Genomic DNA, 20,419 nt, shown 5'->3' with positions numbered 1-20,419 from the left:
AGGGAGGGGTGTAATAATACTGTAATCAACATCACAGATGCCAAAAAGGGCAGCTCCAAAATCATGAGCTCCCCAGCCTGGCTGGCCAGCAGAGAAGCCAGCAATCACTGCTGACATGCAGAGCAGGGTTGCCCAAAGGCCACACGAACTCATGCAAAGAGCACCAGGGAACTAGGGGCAACCAAGAAAGGAGAAAAGCTCAAGTTGGAAGACTTTACTCCAAATTTTGTGATTAAAAAAAAATCTGAAAAGACATATTTTTAATTTTAGCATGTAGGTAAGCTCTGTGCTTTACAGTTATGTACTGTCACCCCAGCTGTGACCCCAGACACCTTGGAGCAGAGAAGAGCCTTCCCTGAATTTCTGATTCACAAAAATCCATGAGCATAAGTTTTGGGGTGGTTTGTTACACAGGCATAAATCATGAGAACACAATCATGTCACAGGAATCAGTAGTTTTCCAAGTTGGGCTAATTTATCTAATAATTGCTTCAGAGCTTCAAATCCATCCCCTGTCCCTCCCCCTGCAACACTGCAGTGAAATGCGATTGAACACTAAGCCACCCCAAGTTAGGGCCAGACTCCACAAGTTCAAGGGCCCAGTCCCTAGCAAGACTGCCCTCACTTCGGATGCCAGTTGCAACTTTGGGGTTGCTCAGGCCACCTGCACTTCTGACCAATTGGCTATAAATCCAAGGGATCCCACAAACCCCCTCAGGTTCAATAATTGGCTAGGATGACTCACAGAACTCAGGAAAGCACCATACTTATGATTACAGTTTTATTATAAAGTATACAAATCAGAACCAGCCAAATGAAGAGACACAGAGGCAATGTCTGAATGGATCCCAAACACACAGCTTTTGTGCCTTTCTCCATGGAATCGGGACACATCACCCTTCCCACACACTGATATGTTCACCAACCAGAAAACTCCTTGGGTCTTTGGTATCCAGTTTTTTGGGGGGTTTCATTAAATAGGCCTGATGGATTAAATCATTGGCCACATGACTGCTCAATCTTTAGCCCTTCTCCCCTCTCTGGAGGTCAAGTTCACTTGAAGTCCCAACCCTTTCATCCCACGGTTGGTCGTTCTGGTGACTAGTCCCCATCTGAGTCATCCTGATAGCATAAATTCAGGGGTGATCCAAGGGGCTCTTGAATAACAAAGACACTCCTATTACTTGGGAATTTCCAAGGATTTAGAATCTTCCTTCCGGAAGCCAGGGACAAAGGCCAGTCATATTCTTTATTATACAACACCCCGCCCCTCACTTCCCCACATTCTGCTTTGTGATGTTTGGGCTGGGACGCTGCAAAGCACATTTTTTCTTTGCCAGCCAGCTCCCTGTTAGGCTTTGCCAAAGGCTTGCTAAAAGAAGACTGGAAGGCAGAAGGAGGGAAGAGGGATTCAGTCTTTTGTGTTTGCCTCCTGTTTTCTTCCTGTTTCTGCGAGCATGACCCCAGGCACACTTTCTACAGATACGGTAGCAGTTCACTCCAGTACGTAGAGTTGATTCCAGGGTTCAGTTTTTCAGCACTCCCAGAACCAGCCTTACCATGCCCTCTCGGAGACAACAGAGCAAGCCAGCCATCAAGGGTCCCCTCCTCTACTTCGAGGTCTGGGTCACGGCCCCAGGGAGCCCTCCCCCACCAGCTCAGAGACACCAACACCAGCTGAACAGCATCTCTTCCTCAGAGGTCTGTGTTCCAGCGCCACAAGACTTCCCTTCCAAGTTCAGAGACACTAGAACCAGCCAGCTGGTGCCCTCCAAAAGTCTTAATTTAAAAAAGAAAGAAAGAAATGTCTTAATTTTAGCTCCACACAGCCCATCTCGAAGCTTCTACATTTTAATCATTCTGACCATTGCACTTTGTTTCCCAAGCCCTGAGAATAATACTTTAGCTCCCTTTTGCCTTTTTATTCTCCAATATCTAGCTAACAGTTCTTTATATTTAATTTATTCTGTTAAAAATAACTAATGTGGTTTTTATCTACTGACTGGTACACAGATTGTCCAAGATAATTCCTCTCCAGAAACAGATATTGCCTGTCATCTCAGAAGTTCACCTTGGCCCCCTTGGATTTACCACATCATCATAACATAGCTTTAGACCTGTGCTGTCCAATAGAACCTTCTGGGATGATGGAAATGCTGCAAATCAGCACTGTCCAATATGGCAGCCAATAGCCACATGTGGTTTTGAGAACTTAAATGTGACGAGTCCAATTGAGGAACTGAATTTCTAGTTTTATTTCATTTTAATAAAGTTTAAGTTGCCACTTTTGGCTTGTGGCTAGTGTATTAGACACCAAAGCTCTATAACCTAGTTTCTATTTCTCTTCCCTACTGGAACTTATCCTTCTATGAAATACTTTTCATAGCGTATTTCAACTATTTTTGTGGTAGCCTCTCTTACCAATTGTAAATTCCTAGAGGGGCCCTCTGATGGTCTTGGTGCTGGATACATGGCAGAGGAAGGTGCTCAAAAATGATTCATGAACTGAGTGTAGTGTCCAGCCGGGGTACAGCAGTGCACAGCCTGAGGCCCCATGTCAGGGAGGAAAGACATGGCCTTGGATTGTAGAATGAAACTACTAGGACAAAGAACTTACTTCTTTGTTTTCACTTCCCTCATCTGTAAAATAATTTCTATAGGATAAGTTGAGCTTATTAGGAATCATAATACCACTTACAAAGCTGGTCTGAAAGCTAAAGATATTTCTTGGCATTAACCTCGACATTCTATCTCTCAAAACTGGGTTTAATACCTTATCCACCTGCCAATGCTCTGGATCAACTAGGTCTTTAGGTTGGGAAGAAAAAAGAAATCTGTCTCTGGAGCAAAAAACACACAGAGAGTTTAGAAAAATTTGTCTCTGCCCCTTGGTATGAAGGAAAGAATGAAGAACTCCATTTCCTTCTGTCATCCAATTATCCAATTGGTCATCCAACAAATAATTATTACACAAAAACCACTATAATCCCAAACTACTTTGAGATTATGTAAATCAAATCTCTCTGCTAGTTTTTCTCATGGCAGTTTGTATATCACGTATCCTACAAATTATATATTTGTTCTATGTCCACCCAACCAGCATATGGGAAGCTAAATGAGGATGGAAACCATACCCGTCTTTTCACACCTGCATTCTCAGCAAAACAGCAGCAATATAGGTAGCTTCAATGTAGTATGTAATCACTAAATCATTTTTTAATAAATAAACAGAAAAAGAATTTTATATAGTTTTTGAAAATTAGTCACCAATGCCATAACCTGACAAGCATTGATAATTCCATTTACCAAGTTTTCTTAAGAAAATTGTTGACCCAGAATTAGAGATTCAAAAGCCCCAAAATGAATCTGGCAGGATAAAACATGAAGATAATACCTGGGTTTTCTTTTTCCCAAAATTCCCTCATTGCCCCACAGTCCTCCACTCACTGAGTCAGCAAAAAACAAAGAAGTCAGTAGGGGACATAAACAGGTGTTTTAAATTTTAAAAAGGAGACAAGAGTCTTGAAAACTGAGTCTTTTCATTACAAGAGCAAGGCTTTTTGAAAAAGAAAAGGAGCTTTGATCTTCAAAAAGCTAACAGTCTGAGGAACTCAGGGCATAGCGATTACCCCTAAACCAGAAAGGAGAAGAGAATGCCTGATGAGGTGACAATAGTTTCCTGGCTCAAAAAGAGATTGATGTTGAATAGCACAGAGAAAGAAGAAGAAGCTAACAAGGACCCAAGAAGAGTCTAGATGTTAGGGGACTTAGATGGCATGCCTCTTCCCTCTGGACCAAGCCCTGGGGTGGGGAAGAAATTCTAGAAACCCCAAATAGGTTTAGAGGGAGATCCTCCAAGCAGAGGCTGATGCTTAGGTAATCAGCAGTCTCATGGAGAAGACCCTTGATCCACCATAGCTTTGCAACAGTCAAGTAGAGATGGCTGTGGGACATGTCTTCTAAGGGGATCTAGAACAATACCCTGTGTCTTCCACAGTACTGGTGAGGCAGAAAGGGCATGTGAAGTTTCCTGTGCACACTGAAGAAAACTGATCGTGAAGCTGAAGAAATTTAAGTTTCAGTGCCCTCATTTGCATGCCCCCTCACAAAGCCCCAGAAAGGATTCCAGCAGTGTGTTCACATAGTCCCATATTTTTAAAAGATTTGCAACAGTAAGGGAAACTTCACCACCAATTGGTTGAGACCATTGTCTCCTTCCATTCCAACTTCTCCTCTGACACACTTCCCCCGTCAGATAATGTTGGAGTAGCTGTTGGCATATTTGGGATGCAGCTAAGAGGAAGTTGAGTTGAAAATACACTTATATTTGAGTTTAGTCAGATATATTTATATGGTTCCCAGTCATTTCTGTGTCTAATTGTTTTTGCTAGCCATCCAAGTATACAAATGGGTGCCAAAAATCCTCCTAGCATCCACTGTGCCAATACCCAGAGTCAGGGCACGAAGTTGCAGAGCCAGAAGTTACAATATGATATGAACATATCCTACAGCAACAAGAACCAGAGCGACATGGATAGTGGAGGAGAAGGGTTTTAAATGTGTAGAGACAGATGCTAGCCCATGGAAACTTCTTCTAGTCATGAGAAGTGTGAAATTATAAGTGAAGCATTCGGCTTCCATTGATGCCTAGTCAAAATGGAAGTTCTGCTCAGCCAGGAAATATACTCAGCAGTATACTCAACCGAATAAAATCCTAAGTTTATGTTCTGTTTCCTAAAGGTAGCTCCTCAAATTAAATTAGATCTCTATAAAAGCTGGATTCTTTCCTGCTGCACCCAAGAGGAGCCAGGAAGTGCCGGGAGTGGACCTGTGGAGACCTGCAGTGAACCATTGACAAACATGCAGGCGAACAAGAACACAGAGGGACCTGCGTGGCCAGAAATAAGGGGCCCTGAATACTCTTCAGCAATAAATAGAGAAAGGAGGGACCAAATACCTACCCCTGATGCCAGAACAGTACCTAACCCCCTGGTACTTTGATCAATACTGAAGAAGAAACGACCCAGTTCTGAATTGAAGGAGTTCACATACTCAGGTGACCAATATCCTAAATTGGTTAAGCTGACATGGAAGTAACTGATATATAGTACCCCGACATCAGTGGGAAGGAGAACATCATACCTTAGTTCAACTTAGTTACAGAAGACGGTTAATCTTTGCACACCTGAGTTTTGTGACTGTAAAATTAAGGCCCCATAAATAGATCCAAGAGAACTTCTGCCAAAGTGGCTGAGTCAACTCAACCTACCACGTTGCCAATGACAAGGTTAAACTTTGTCTGAGTCCTGTGCTCCTGAAAACAGCAGTGGCTGAGAAACCCCCCTACCCTTTTGTGTTTCAGGCAAAAGCTAATTGCAGCAAACTCCCTTTCTCTTCCATAGTCAAGATTAGACATGTTTCTATCCTTCCTCATAATTCCCATAAGATTCATGGATGACTTCCTTGTTTACTTGCCTCCAAAAAACCCCATGCCCCCTGCCTTCCCCCCTCCCCCGCCGCCCCACGGAGACATTCCTCATTAATGAAATACTCTGCAACAGATTGAACTTCACTGTCTTTGCATCATGTCTTTGACACTGTCATGTTCTTGCCAAATGGTAACCCAGAAGCTAGTTGGGTGTGTGTGGAGTTATAATCACAAAACCAAGATTTTATAAGCTTAGAGAAGTGGGGCATATAAAGGATCTGAACATCCCTTCAGTGGAGAGGACTCTTCAGAAGTTAAAAAAAAAATAAAATTGCAGACTTCCAAATGATACCAGTCATGTTTTATTACCTATAGATGGAGAAAATAATGACCAATTACCCTGAATTTAGAAATGCTTTATAATAAATTTTATTTTATTAATTTCTAGGGGGACCTCCATACATTTGATAAATTCAAACATATATCCAGGTCAAAATAGTTGTTTTGGTTTTTTTTTTCCTGTTGAAGATCCATGCAGTCACACATTTTTTAAGTATCTCCATGATCCTCAGGGATATGTGGACCATGAGTTTGGAACAACTGGCTCAGATAGTTTCAGGTGAAAATGAAAATGTAAAGAAAGAGAGGTTGACTTGGCTTCCTGGAGCCAGGAAGACACAGAACCAACCACTTCTTCCAGGTTCTCCTTATCGGGACCCACAGGGAGGTATCACCCTGAATCCCACTTGCACCTCCCCTCTTGTCCTCTCCCCAAAACACATGCATGTGTTCACACCCATGCACACACACATACACACACACACCTCATCTTTGGCTCCATGCTTAGGACCCCACTCCCTGGTGACTTGACTTTTAGAGGAAGGAAAAGAAAAGTCTCTTTTTGGATAAGATGAGAGACTCCTCTCCTGGGGACCCACCTGAGACAGAAAAAGAAAGAGGGAGCCAAGCCAGGGGCAAATCAGGGCCGCACTCCGCTTCCTGGCTTCATCCTTCCTTTGCAAGCTGGAGTCCAGCCCAAGCTTTGAAAATGCCAACAGAAAAGGAATATCTAAATTTTTGAGAACACAGACAACATATTTGTGGATATTCCCAAATTGATTTTAAGGCACGCCTGGCGAGCCCTTTTACAAATGTTAGGAGGGGAATCGTGTATTGGTCATATTTGTATACAGTAGCAAATGTGCTTATTATCTGTCCTAGAAACCACACTGACAAACCCACACATGTATTACAGTTTTCTATAGAAATGTAAGGAATATTAATTTAATATCCAGTCAAGATATCAAAAACTAGCTTCCATGCCGTTTGAAATACATGATCATCCCACGTGCAATGTTGGTGGCTCTCCAAAGTGGAATTGTTCATTATCTTCTTGCACAACACCATCCCATTCCCATCCAGGACTTTGTTTTAGATCTGAAGTTGCCAAAGGGAGTTAGGACGTTGTCTAATTTTCAAAAACTAGACAACCATACATTATTCTTAACTCTCAAAATGCATTTCTCATAAGGGAGGTGGGATTTTTAGAGTTTGGGTTTTGAGGCAACTCTGACGATTTTTTATCTCAATGTCTGAGTTTAATTTCCTTCCCCAAGATCAAAGTGTCCATTATTGTGATCGGTGTGGAAAGCACTGAATGCAGAGAGATGAAAATATCCTACGTGCGTATTAGTGATTTATGTTAGATACGGAAATGAATTGTGATTTTACGGATGGGAATTATTTCCCCTTCTGTTTAATATGTAGGCCATGTCTCCTCTGGCATCCTAGCCGGTTATCTTTCTCCTCCTACTTCACACTTTCCATAAGCCTTCTGGTTTCACAGCGGACACATTGTAAATCTTCCCCTTCTAAGTGTCCCACATATGTTTCATTAAAAGTGTTTGTTTCTTTGATCAGCTTGACGTTTTTAATGTGAAAAAAATAATAACTCTGTCGCCTGGTGCTTGGAAATGTATAGGCCCAAAGTGAGGAGCAGCGGAGCTGACTGCAAGTGCCTGGGGGCTCAGGGTCCGCCATTCAGGCTGTGCCAGGATAGGGGAGCTTCAGCCAGGTTGGCATGGGAGGGCTGAGGTAGGAAACAGTGTGTATTGGTCTGCGAAGGCTGCCATAACGAAGTACTATGGACTGGCTGGCCGAAAACAACAGAAATTTATTGTCTCACTGCTGTGGAGAGTGGGAGCCTGAAATCAAGGGGCCTCTTCTGAGGCCTCTCTCCTTGGCTGGGAGACAAGCACCTTCTTCCTGTGCATTCACACGGTCTTTCCTCTGTACACATGCATGTCTGCATCCCAATTTCCCTTTCTTATAAGGACACCAGTCCTCTTGGATGGGGACCCAGTCTAATGACCGCATTTTAACTGAATCACCTGCTTAAAGACCCTATTTCCAAATACAGTTACATTCTGAAGTACTGGGGATTGGTGGGGGAGATGATTTTTTAGAGCATTTTTAGATTAACAACAAACTTGAGAGAAAAGTGGAATGATTTCTCATAAACCCCTTTCCCCCTACACATGCATATCCTCCCCCACACTGACATTCCCCACCAGAGGGGTACATTTGTTACAAGTGATGAATCTACCTTGACATGTAACAATCACCCAAAGTCCATTGTTTACCTTAGGGTTCATCTTTGGTGTTGTACATTCTATGGCTTTAGACAAACGTATAATAATATGTATTTTAGAGTATTTTTACTGCCCTCACAGAGAGTGACTTCTCAGGGACTTCAGGCCCTGCACTAAGGGGCCTACACTCACAGAGGCTCAGTTCCAACACTTCAGCAAGCAAATTAAGCCATCACAGCAAGGGCAAGGCGAGCTCTGAATCATGGATGAAGGTCTGTTTGGATCTCCTTGCCCTCTGAGGTGGCCCATTTCCCAGCAGGGGTAATGGCACAGTGCATGATAAGGCCGATCATTCCCCACCCTCCTCCTCCTCCACCTCCTCCAAGCCATCATTGTCAGTGGTGATCTCAGAATAATCTCACAAGAGCCAACATGTACTTGTAGCCCTTGTCCCCAGGGGTCCAAATGACTAAATTGCCATTATAGCTCCAGAAGCATAATTTTTTTTTTTAATTTTTTTTATTGTTATGTTAATCCCCATACATTACATCATTAGTTTTCGATATAGTGTTCCATGATTCATTGTTTGTGCATAACACCCAGTGCTCCATGCAGAACGTGCCCTCCTCAATACCCATCACCAGGCTAACCCATCCTCCCAACCCCCTCCCCTCTAGAACCCTCAGTTTGTTTTTCAGAGTCCATTGTCTCTCATTTTTACTACACAAAAGGGCACGCCATTAAAGTACTCTGCCCCTAGGGAATTGATTAGTGTGCCACCCATCCCACCTCCAATGTCACTTTCTTCAGAGGGTCATTAGAACCCACCCATATCGGAATTCCTGGGCTCCAATCTGAGGCCTGTAATAATCTCACACCAGTTTGCATACGGAGTCCTCCCCCTTGGTTACCATTTTTGAAATTGCTTGCTAGACTGCAAGCCAACACAAAAGTTGGCTTGAGTTCTGGAGAGGATTTCACGTGTGGAATTGGGTTTTATTTGTTTGGATGAAACCATTAAATTTGTCAAGTCTATGTAGAGCACTATTTCTGAATATGACTCTTCTCTTTTTACTTTGTAGCTTGAAAGTATACACAAGGACTTAGGAAAGCAAGTGGCATAAACATTACCACTACCCACAGAAAATGTAGGTGCTCACCTAGTAGGGTAAGGAAGAATATTAAAGAAGAAATGGCATTTTTGTTAGAACATCACAGCTCCCAGTCACAACTTTATCACATCATATTCCACAGTACATATGCCGTTGTCCTCACCTTTTCTGACACTAATGGAAACCATTTAGGGGATGAGAAATGGCAGATAAAGAGCTAGCTACCTTTCTTGTTATTTTACATTCCACAGCTCTATTCATCCAACACTGTCCAATAAAGACACACTTCACTTTTTTACCCTGTAAACACAATTATCATAACTGATAATTACTAATCCAATCCTTTCCTCATTAACTTTAATCATAGCAAACAAAGGGAAAATGTTTTTCTTTATCATAAGATACCTTATATAATGCTATATATGCAACCAGACGGGTGGCTACTCTGACTCATAGTCTCGTCAGAGCTACACAAAATAGAAGAAGGATGGTTTCCCAAAGGAAAGGATGCTGTGCAGACAAAAACTCTATCAGCCCAGCATGATTTGGGGGCAAGGAGAGAGGGGTGGATTCTGTGGAAGGAAGTATAAAGCCAAATAGTATGTGATTGATTTTTATAAAATTTCTGTAAACAGGAAAGAAAAATTGATCTATGGGGCAGTGATTCCTAGTCCAGATGCTAATAATAATTGGTTATAAAATCTTAACAATCCTCTTCCTCTCTAAGCTAGTTTCTTTATCTGGAACATGAGTACCTTAAACTACATCATTTCCAGGCAACTTATAAGTCTCAGATGATCTCTTTACATTACTCAAATGTAGGAGATGCAACTCTAACATCAATGAGCAGTGTGAACAGGAGAAAGTCAATTAACCTCTCTAAACCTCATAAGTCAAGAACGATGTGGTAAGTCACAAAATGAAATTTCATGTGCAAAATCACATGAAAAATAAGGAATATCAATCGCTACTATTTTTGAGCATCTTCTATTATTAAGTATTGCAGTAAGTACTTTCTTGTGGCTATATCACATTTCTCTATTTCTAATGAAGACCCATCCTTTTTTAAAAAATTATTTTTAAAGTTAGGCTCCCAGCAGTGCCTTGGTAGCTCAGTCAGTTGGGTGTCTGGCTCTTGGTTTCGGCTCAGGTCATGATCTTGGAGTCATGGGGTCATGGGGTCAAGCCCCACATTGGGCTTCATGCTCAACAAGGAGTCTGCTTCTCTCTCTCTCCCTCTCCCTTTCCCTCTCCCTCTGCCCCTTACCCCATTCACATGCCACCTCTCTCTCTCTCTCAAATAAATAAATAAGTAAATCTTTAAAAAGAATAAATAAGTAAATAAATAAATAAAGTAGGCTCCCCAGCATGGAGCCCCATGTGGGATTTGAACTCAGAGCCCTGAGATCAAGACCTGAGGTGAGATCAAGAGTTGGAGGCTTAACTGACTGAGCCACCCAGGCACCCCAAGACTCATCCTTTACTTCCTTCTTCTTTAACTCAAGTTACTCCAGTTTATTCTGATATCTATATAGGTCAAGATAATCCAATGTTTATACATGAGTAGTCAGAAAAACTTAATGGACTTCACCCTCAAGAAAATAGTAAAATACAGGGCAATGAAATAGGAACAAAAAATTGTTAAAAAAGAAAAAAATTGAGATGACAAGAAATTAAAATGAAATAAAAATGAACACTGGTGAGGCAAGGATGATTATTATAAAAAAAAAAAATGCAAGAGCAAAATTAAAACATGCCCTGGAACCAATACAGGGAAGATTTTAAAATTCAGGAAATAAGGTGAATAATGCAGAAGACATACCTGATACACTCTCCCTGAATTTGGAGAAAAGATTAAATAAAGATGAAAATTAGGAGAAAAATAATGGGTTTGACCTTTGTTCTCAGTATTTTAGAGCTAAAAATCTTTACAAAACGAAGTTACAACTATTGAAACTAAAAAAATAAATGAAGACAAAGTTATAGAAAATTTCTTGAACCCAAGAAAAAAATATTGAAAGGAGTCACTACATTACAAGCAAAATTGTGAATAGATAACCATATTTAGACTGATAGTCATACTTTTTTTAATTACAAGGATTTTTTTTAAAAACATCCTATCCAAATCTAGGCAGAAAAAAATTAACCAGAAAAAAAAAAACAGAAATCGAAGTGGACTTGTTAATTTGTTTGCAGCACTAAATGCAAGAAGTTAATGGAGCAACATTTAGAGAGTTTTGAGGTTGAAAGTTGGTAAACATGAATTTTTATACACAGCCAAGTTATTGATTTTGTATAATGGGAACCTAAAGACAGTGTCAGATACGTACAAGCTCAGGAAAATATCACGTCTACCTTCCTTTGAGGAAAGCCACACTACAACTGACCAGCTGAACAAAAAGATAAACCAAAATTAAAACCTCAAAAACTGAAAACTATTGATATAAAAGAACTGATTTTTTGCTTTTCATCATCACAGACTGCCACACCTAACCCAGATGAAGCAATATGGCAGAGGGTAGCATTTTCCAAGTGGCCCTTTGAAGTCTGGGGCCAAGAAGTGATTGAGAAGTGCCAAGAAGGATGAGTACAAGCTCTGCTAAAGAATCCTTGGTCCCCCACTCCCCCACCACCACAGCAGCTCCACGTTCATCTCCTTTCTATATTATGGTTCTGCAAAATTTGGTTTGGGGAAAAAAAAATAGCTTTTAGCTGGTTTTTTTTTTTTTTTAAAGGATTAAAACCCATCTGAAGAGTAGAAAGACCAGAAGTAGAAAAATCTGGGTTTGAACGCCAACTCCATCACCTACTAACTATGAGATGTTGGGCAAACCATTAACCTCTCTGACCTTCAAGCTCTTCAGTTATAAATTTGTACCATCTACCTTGTAGGTTCTTGTCAGGACAAACTTGAGATGAGATGAGAAAGAAATTCTTAATGTGCTACTTTTACCCAACTGGAGATTTGCACATTTCCAGCCAAAACTACATCATAATTTGTACTCTTTTTTTAGAGTATGGGCTTACTGAATGTTGCGTGTTCAAGCTCATGCCGCAAGCGAGGGCTCAGCAGGTGAGACAGCTTGTCACATAAGCTGGGCTTCCAGACCACTTTCAATGTGACACATTGAGACTGTTGCTTAGGGAAAACAGAGGAAACTACTTGTGGCCCAGGGGCTCCAGCCACTCAGGCTTCACCCAGATACCCAGAAGGACTAAAACATAAATATTCATAAATATTTCAGCCCACTTATAACCCATTCATGACCCACCAAGTTCAAAGATCCTCATTTCTGTCTCTTAATGTAGTACATTCTAGATTTAGGTATACTACAAGCATCTCTTAGAAAGCTACAACTCTTTTGGGGTGCCTGGGTGGCTCAGTCGGTTAAGTGTCCAACTTTTGATTTCAGCTCAGGTCAGGATCTCAGGGTTCTGAGATGAAGCCCTGTGTCGGGCTCTGCACTGAGTGCGGAGCCTGCTTAAGATTCTCTCTTTCCCTCCACTCCTCTCCCCCCTTTTTTCTTTCTCTCTCTAAAAATAAAAAAAGAAAGAAAGAAAGCTACACTCTTTTGAATTGCTTAACAATTCTTCCAGAATCCAAACCTTCCAAATTTAATTTCCTCTCACCAACCTAAAGTTTTCAAGCACATCATCTTTCTGTACCTTCACCCAAATCTACATGTCCCCCATGCAGGTTAGGCTGTATTCTGCAGGTTATGCTGTATTCTACAGGTCGGCACCACATTGTATCTCCTATATCTGTGAGTATCCCCAACTCAACTCCAATATCTCTGAAGAAAGTGACATTTTTCAAGGGTTTATAATTACATGGAAAATGCTGGTGTTAAAAATGTGGGGGAAGGTGTATAAACTGTATATGAATTATAATCTCAATTTGTAAAGAATATACACTGAAAAACTACTGAAATAGTCCACCAGGTTAACAATGATTGTCTGAGTAATAAATTATTTTTTCTCTTTCTACCTTTCTGTATTTTTAAATATTTAATAAGGAGTAGTATTGCTAATTTTAAATGAGCTATAACTTACATAATGTACCCAAATCTTAAGTATACAATTGGACCAATATTTATAGATATATACACACTGGTGGCCACCATCTGAATCATAACTATTCTCATCTCCCCATAAGCTCCCCCATGTTCCCTCCCAGTCACTGATGCCCCCTAAAAGTAATTGTTATCCTGACCTCAATCATCATGCAGTACCCTTACAAGGGAAGAAATAATAAACTTCACTTTTTTAATTATAAAAAACGTAAAAGATTGAAATAACAGAGTGTAAATATCTTATATTAACACAGATACAAGCTCTTCCTTAAAGTGCTGTCTGATACTCATGATTGTTCTGTGCCTGCAAAATAGATCTAGGAAATGGCCACAGTGAGAGAGAAATAATCTATGTGACTTGAAGGTGAACCTTGATGGGTTCTGTAGGTTTGGTTCAGAACAGCAAGCTCTGTCCTAATTGGCACATGCAAAAAGTTAATATTCATATGAACTTGCAGAGTTTTTCAGTTCCTCCAGAGAGACCCTGCATGAACAGACTCCCCTTTGAGATTACTGATAATTATCAATTCTCAGTGAGCGGAATTCACTTGCTCTAAGTATCTTCTTTCTAAATATAGTTGCATAGGCTTGTCACCTTCCCAAGCTGGCCAAAATCTGAAGAAGTGAACGAAGAATTTTTTAAATTTCCCTATAGGATCCAAGAGGGCTGAAGACATCTCCTGTTTGAATGGTTGATACAAAGTGTTCTCCATAGAATGACTTTCTGAAGCTTTCTTTCAGATCTAAACACTGTCATTAAGAGGAATCGCCTTCTTTTGTGTGATCAAGTTCACCGTACCATGGAGTTTGGCCTTTCCTCTCTAATATCTCCTTAATGGACGTAGCTAGTCCTGTCAACGTGCCTTATTTCATAAACCTTAATATAGCTGAAAACGGTTGTCAAAGCTCCATTCTGAGTTTAAATAATTTATTCTTCTAACTTTTCCATATGGAAGTGATTTTGTATAACTTCAAACATTTCAGGCTCTCCATTCCTCTCTAGACTCTCCATATGTGGGGAGGTGTGGAACAGAGTTTCAGGGTGAATCGGAGCGGCACTCAGATAGAAAAGAGGATGGTTCCCATTTACCGTGTGCGTCTCCATCATAACTATGACTATGAGCCCCTTTCAGCTGTGTGCTTTTGCTTACTGACCTCCCCTCGCCGCCAGACCTCTTTTCCTCTGCACCAAACAACATTTGCTTTTCTTGATAGCATTATTTCTGGAGTTTCAACATCCTCCCTCTAACCCTGTCAGCTCCCCCGAGGGGTTTCTTTTCCCTTTCCCTTTACTAATAGTACCTTCCTTTTCCTAAACATGTTTTGGCCAACATTTTTGTTCTGTTTTTCAAATCTGGCTCCCTGACCCTGTTGGATGCATCAGCCACACCTGCCTCTGATCGCTGATGGATCTTCCATGCTGTGTCCCCACCACACAGGACATAGCTCTCTCTAAAAGCAAATCTCCACCACACCCAAAAACTATCTCTGCCTTGGCTTCTCAGTGACTGCTCAAACAACGTGCTCCAATATCCCAATTGCCTGTTTAGCTCACACATTGTGGGTTATTTTCTGGACACATACACACTAAATGAGAGAGAATGATGTTCTACCTTCCCCCTTAGGTGTCCAGCCTTGTCCCCTGCATAATATTCTACCCATGTAACAAACACCTGCCTATTTTAATAGGCTTACATAATATATTCAAAATATATCCAGCACTGCAGTTTCCTTATCTCGAGAGATTGATGAGAACGACTTCACAGGACAGTGGGTGGGCAAAACAAGGAAAGCTAGTCTCCTACATAGAGTACCTGCATGGTGTCTGACACATAGTAGGAAGTGGGGTGGCTTTTTTATTTGTTTTTTAAAGATTGATTGATTGATTGATTGATTGATTTTAGAGAGAGAACACAAGCGTGAGGGGCAGAAGGGAAAGGAAAGAGAATCTCAAGCAGGCTCCACAAGCCTCGATCTCACAACCCTGAGTTCAAGCAAGTGGAAACCGAGAGTCAGGCGCTCAACCAACTGCACCACCAAGTGTTTTAAAATTAGTTCTGTAACCAGTCCTTTCTCTATTTTTTCTTTAAAAACAAAATGTTGACATTGCATGTGCAATCACACACACACACACACACACACTGCCATTAACCTAAACTCTCAGCTCCCTGGACAAACCCCAAATTAAGTTGTGTCTCCTCCGGGCCATAAACCCTGTCCCTTCTTCCTTTTCTTAAAGCAACCATCCGTGATGAAATCTCTCTCCTCCCCTAAACTCGTGGCCTGATATTGCTGCCACAGCCACGCTCTCTCACAAACTCCAAGTTTATGTAGCCTCTCTCTATCCGCACCGATAAGATGCCACCATGTGTTTTGGTCACTCCTCGACTTGAGGAGTATAACTGTTGTCCAGATGGCCTCATCTCCCTATGTGCTTCTCAAGTCTAGTAAATATTAGACCTGCTGCCAAGATTCTCTCTCCCTCTGGTCATTCCGATCCCTACTGTTGCTTTTGTATTCATTTTGCACAAAATTCAACACATCTACAATGAGGAGTGAAAGCAGTGTCCCCTCAAACATGTTAGGTTACTTGTTACATTCTTCTAAATTTTTACTTTTGTAGGGTGTTTCTACTCCTTCCAATTTCCTTTCTCATTCTTCATGCGCCACGTGGACTTTTTCCATTCATTCTATAAACTTTCCATTCTTCCTTCACAAGTGTTCCTAAAGCTCATCTAAAAATCCAATGATACCTAAATTATGACAAATCTGTTCCATGGGTACTATGCAGACTTTAAAAAATGAGGTAGTTATTCTGGTGTAGAGTAATACACCAGATATACCATTCTTAGTTTGGGGAAGAAAAGGTATGGAAGAGTATGTATAGCTCGATCCTTTTAACATAAATATATATATATATATATATATATATATATAATACACACACACACATCTGTGTGCATGTGCATATACACACACAAACAGACATATTTGCGTACTTTTCTGCAAGCATATGCAAGAAATTACTTTAAATGTTTACTTCTGAGGAGAAGGACCTTTTTCTACTATTTGAATTTTCTAGCTATGTGCTTTAATTACATTTTCCCTGATACCATCAGGAATAATCTGGACAGTGGAACTATGGGCAATTATTCTTTTTTTTAATATTACTCAACATATTAACATCTAAGAAACATTACATTTAAGAAATAAAAGTAATGATGCCCCTACTCTAGAGGCTCCAGCCTAGAAAGGATTATTAGAAGCTAATGCAGGCCTGTCACAGCCCATACGTTGAGAACATCATTTATTTTCAAATGTCAGGAGGGCTACCATTGTGTTTGGCACTGAAGTGGGGAAGTAGAATTGCACCGGGAAAATAAAAGTGAATAAAAGATAGTGCCTGTCCTCAAGTGCTTTCTGTATAAATGGTAGAATAAAGTGCTGTAGTCGAGGCAAGACAGGGTACTGGCAGAAATCAGGATGGGAAACCCGCTCTGGGACATAACAAAGAAAGCTTCAGAGGAAGGGACAACTGAGTGGACCCCATATCGATTAGGATGGGTTAGGTTACGCTGCAGTAAGAAATGAGCCCCAAAAGCCCAGTGCCTGACACCGCTAAGGTAGGTTCTCGCTTCCATGAAGAACATCACCACAGGTCTGGGCAGCTCTCCATTTTTCCTGCCACGGGAATCTCAGGACGGTTGGCCATCCACAAAATGGTAAACTAGGCAAGTCAGTCTTCTGGGTCCTCTCACTTTTCCTTCCTTCTTCAGTACAATTTGTTCTTCTTGCTCTTCACTGTTGACGATTAGCTTCTTCGCACCCCTCCTCTCCTCCTCTCCACCCAAGGAATCCAGCAGCCTCATGCTTATACTACACATTTGAATCATGAAGCCTGCCCCCACCCTGAACTGGTATAACTGCACCACCTCCTCATGCTTCAGACTCCTACTAGCCACCCTCCCAGGATCACAACTTATTTGAACTATGTCTCACTTTCGGCTATTTGAGAGGTGTGATGCGACACAGAAATGAGGAAACTTGGCTCTCGCTACTCAGTGTCAGAAACAAATGAATGAGGGTCCCACTGAAAAAGACCCTGCCACGATTTGCAGCAAATACAGAAAAAGGATTCGATGAGAAGTGAGTATCCACTCAGAGGAGGACTCCTCCTGCCCCTCTCTGAACAAGTTCCGGGCTCCCTCTCCTAACATCAGAGGCAAAGATCTGCAAACATACAGCTGCTCAGCTGAGCTGCGATGAACACATTTGTAGCAGACCTGACACCAACCGTGCGGATTGTTCTCTAGTGTGCTCTCCAGGCCCATTCTTCCCCCTTCTCTGCTCTGCTCAGTGATGGGAAGGTTCTCTGTGGATTATAGCACTGGTCTTCCTTGCCCTCTGGCTTCAGCCAGTAGGAATTACTAACATGCAGTCAGAGGATGGGAAAAGAAAAAGACCAGTGCATGGATTCCTCCAGCTTTTTACCTGCCTTGCTGCAGTGGGACAGTGACTATATTCCCCCCATCTAAGGGCACAGTCCTATTGAGAGTCCCTTTGCCCATGGCTACCGCACTCACTGGGTTCCAAGAACAATCACCTTTTCAGATGTGGAAGTGGTAGCAGCTCCCCATCACTGCTGGGCCCTGGCTTCTTCACTATCTTTCATTGCTTTCCTTTTTTTTTTTTTTTTTTTTAAGATTTTATTCATTTATTTGACAGAGAGAGAGAGCATAAGCAGGGGGGCGGCAGGAAGAGGGAGAGGGAGAAGCAGGCCCCCGCTGAGCAGGGAGACCAACATGGAGCTCCATCTCTGCACCCTGAGATCATGACCTGAGCCAAAGGCAGATGCTTAACTGACTGAGCCACCCAGGCGCCCCTTTCATTACCTTCCTTAACCTTATTCTCAATTACATTGCATTATCCCTTCATTAACCCCTCTTCAATTACCCCTTAAGTGTGCCATGTGTTTTCTGCCAGGATCTACCCATCTCAGTATTTCAGCATTCTCCAGGACAAGGGACTATACCCGAAGCTCAAGGAAGTCAGGTCAACCGAAAGAAGCAAAGTAAATTCCTCTATTGGAACTCTTGTCCACTGTTAGTGGGAATATAAAATGATGTAGTCACTCTAGAAAATAGTACAGCATTTCCTCAAAAAATTAAACATTGAATTCCTGTATGATCTAACAATTCCATTTCCAGGTATATACCTAAAAGAATTGAAAGCAGTGAGTCAAAGAGATATTTGTACCCCCATGTCTACGGCAGCATTGTTCACCATCACCAAAGGTGAGAGCAACCCAAGTGTTCGTTGACAGATGAATGGGTAAGCAAATGGAATGGAATATTCCATTTACATACAATGGAATATTATTCAGCCTTTAAAAAGAAGGAAATTCTAGGGATGAATCTGGAGGATATTATACAAAGTGAAATAAGCCAATCACAAAACCATAAATACTGTATGATTCCATGTATGTGAGGCCCTTAGTCTATTGGGAAGGAGAACGGTGGTTGCCAAGGGCTGGGGAAGGAGGGACTGAGGAATTGCTCTATAACGGGTATGGAGTTTCAGTTTTGCAAAATGAAAACAGTTCTGGAGATGGATGGTGGTGATGGTTGCCCAAAAATGTCAATGTACTTAATACCACTGAACCATACCATTTAAGATCACGGTTAAGACAGTACATTTTGTGTGTATGTTGTCACAGTTTAAAATAATAAAAATAAATTTCCCTGTGCCCTGATAAAGAAACTTTTGCTTACAAGAGCAAGCATCAAGCATGCAACAATCCTACTGGCTCAGGCTGGACAGGAAGTGAATGGATACGCCTTCCTACAAGCTTTCAGAAGCACGAGGAACCCAACCGAACTAACGCTGAGTCAGTCCAGGAAAGCCAAAGCCAATGCCATGTGGAATGCCTGGAAGCCCCACAACATACCTATTTATATGGAAGGCTCTATACCAGAACTGAATGCTGCTCTCAGGCAGTAGAAACACAGCTATGGGGTCCACGGTCTCCTCCAGCAGCCTCGTGTAGAGATTGAGCTCCCTGCCCCCAAAATGAGGCAGCCTTCTTCACTTCCTCTTCCACCTGGATAGAATAAAAGCCAGAGGAGTCTGAATCAAGACACTGACTTTTAAATTTGTTTTGTTTTGTTTTAATTGTGTCCCTATAGAACGCTTCAGTTCCCGGGATCCATGGCATCCTCTATTTTTATTCGGAAGCCCAGGATCCAGTCACAAGGAAAACTGGGATAAAGCCTGATAATATCTCATTACACAATAGGCACAAAAGGTCTATGCTGGAAGGAGCTCCTGGTCCCACCTCCTGGGTGAAGCAGGGCTAGGAAAGCCCAGCTGTAGCTAATTGAGAGAAACTTCCATCAGGCCGACAGCATGAAAACAAGTAACAGGCTAGACCAGTGCTTCTCAGAAGTGTGGGTCCCAAACCAGCAGTGTCCGCATTACGCAGGAACTTATTAGAAATGCAGATTCATAGGTCCTACCCGAGATCTGAGTCAGAAATTCTGGGAGGGGGCCCAGAAGCCTGTGTTGTAATAAGCCCCCCAGCTGATTCTGATGCCCAACCAAGTGTGAGAGCCACTGGTCTACACCCACAGGTCTCAGCCTAAGCACTTATAAACAGGCAAATCCCCAAGCTCAATTCCAGAAAGTCTGATTTATAAGTTAGAGGCATAGTTGAGAAACAATGTTACACACTAGCAGGTTGTGTGTAAGAACTCTAGCAACAGAAGGTGCTGGTAGGCAGGCGAGCTTAGCAGTGAGCAATCAAGGGACAGAGTTTATCCTGGGGACGGTGGGAAAGTTTGCATAAGTGCTGGCAGAGCTCTAGCCCCAGCACACGTTTCAGAAGAATAGGTATTAATTCTTCTTTAAATGTTTGGTAGAATTCCCCTGGGAAGCCATCTGGCCCTGGGCTTTTGTTTTTTGGGAGATTTTTGATTACTGCTTCAATTTCCTTACTGATTATGGGTCTATTCAGGTTTTCTATTTCTTCCTGGTTCAGTTTTAGTAGTTCACATCTCTAGGAATGCATCCATTTCTTCCATATTGTCTAATTTGCTGGCATAGAGTTGCTCATAATATGTTCTTATAATTGTTTGTATTTCTTTGGTGTTGGTTGTGATCTCTCCTCTTTCCTTCATGATTTTATTTATTTGGGTCATTTCTCTTTTCTTTTTGATA

The 20,419-nt window shown here is 41.7% G+C and overlaps 1 long non-coding RNA gene across 1 annotated transcript in view; it reads right to left on the bottom strand.

Moving 5' to 3' along the window:
* The window catches only part of LOC118529047 (uncharacterized), a 76,500-nt gene extending 57,211 nt beyond the window's left edge, over positions 1-19,289 (bottom strand). The window contains exon 1 of the long non-coding RNA XR_004913923.2: positions 19,152-19,289. This is a non-coding gene — a long non-coding RNA (uncharacterized LOC118529047). The remainder of the gene's footprint in view (positions 1-19,151) is intronic.
* Between the last annotated feature and the right edge of the window lie 1,130 nt (positions 19,290-20,419).

Source organism: Halichoerus grypus, chromosome 13 (genome assembly GCF_964656455.1).
Source record: "Halichoerus grypus chromosome 13, mHalGry1.hap1.1, whole genome shotgun sequence".
Lineage (NCBI taxonomy): Eukaryota > Metazoa > Chordata > Mammalia > Carnivora > Phocidae > Halichoerus > Halichoerus grypus.
This window is presented reverse-complemented; position numbering and strand designations above follow the sequence as displayed.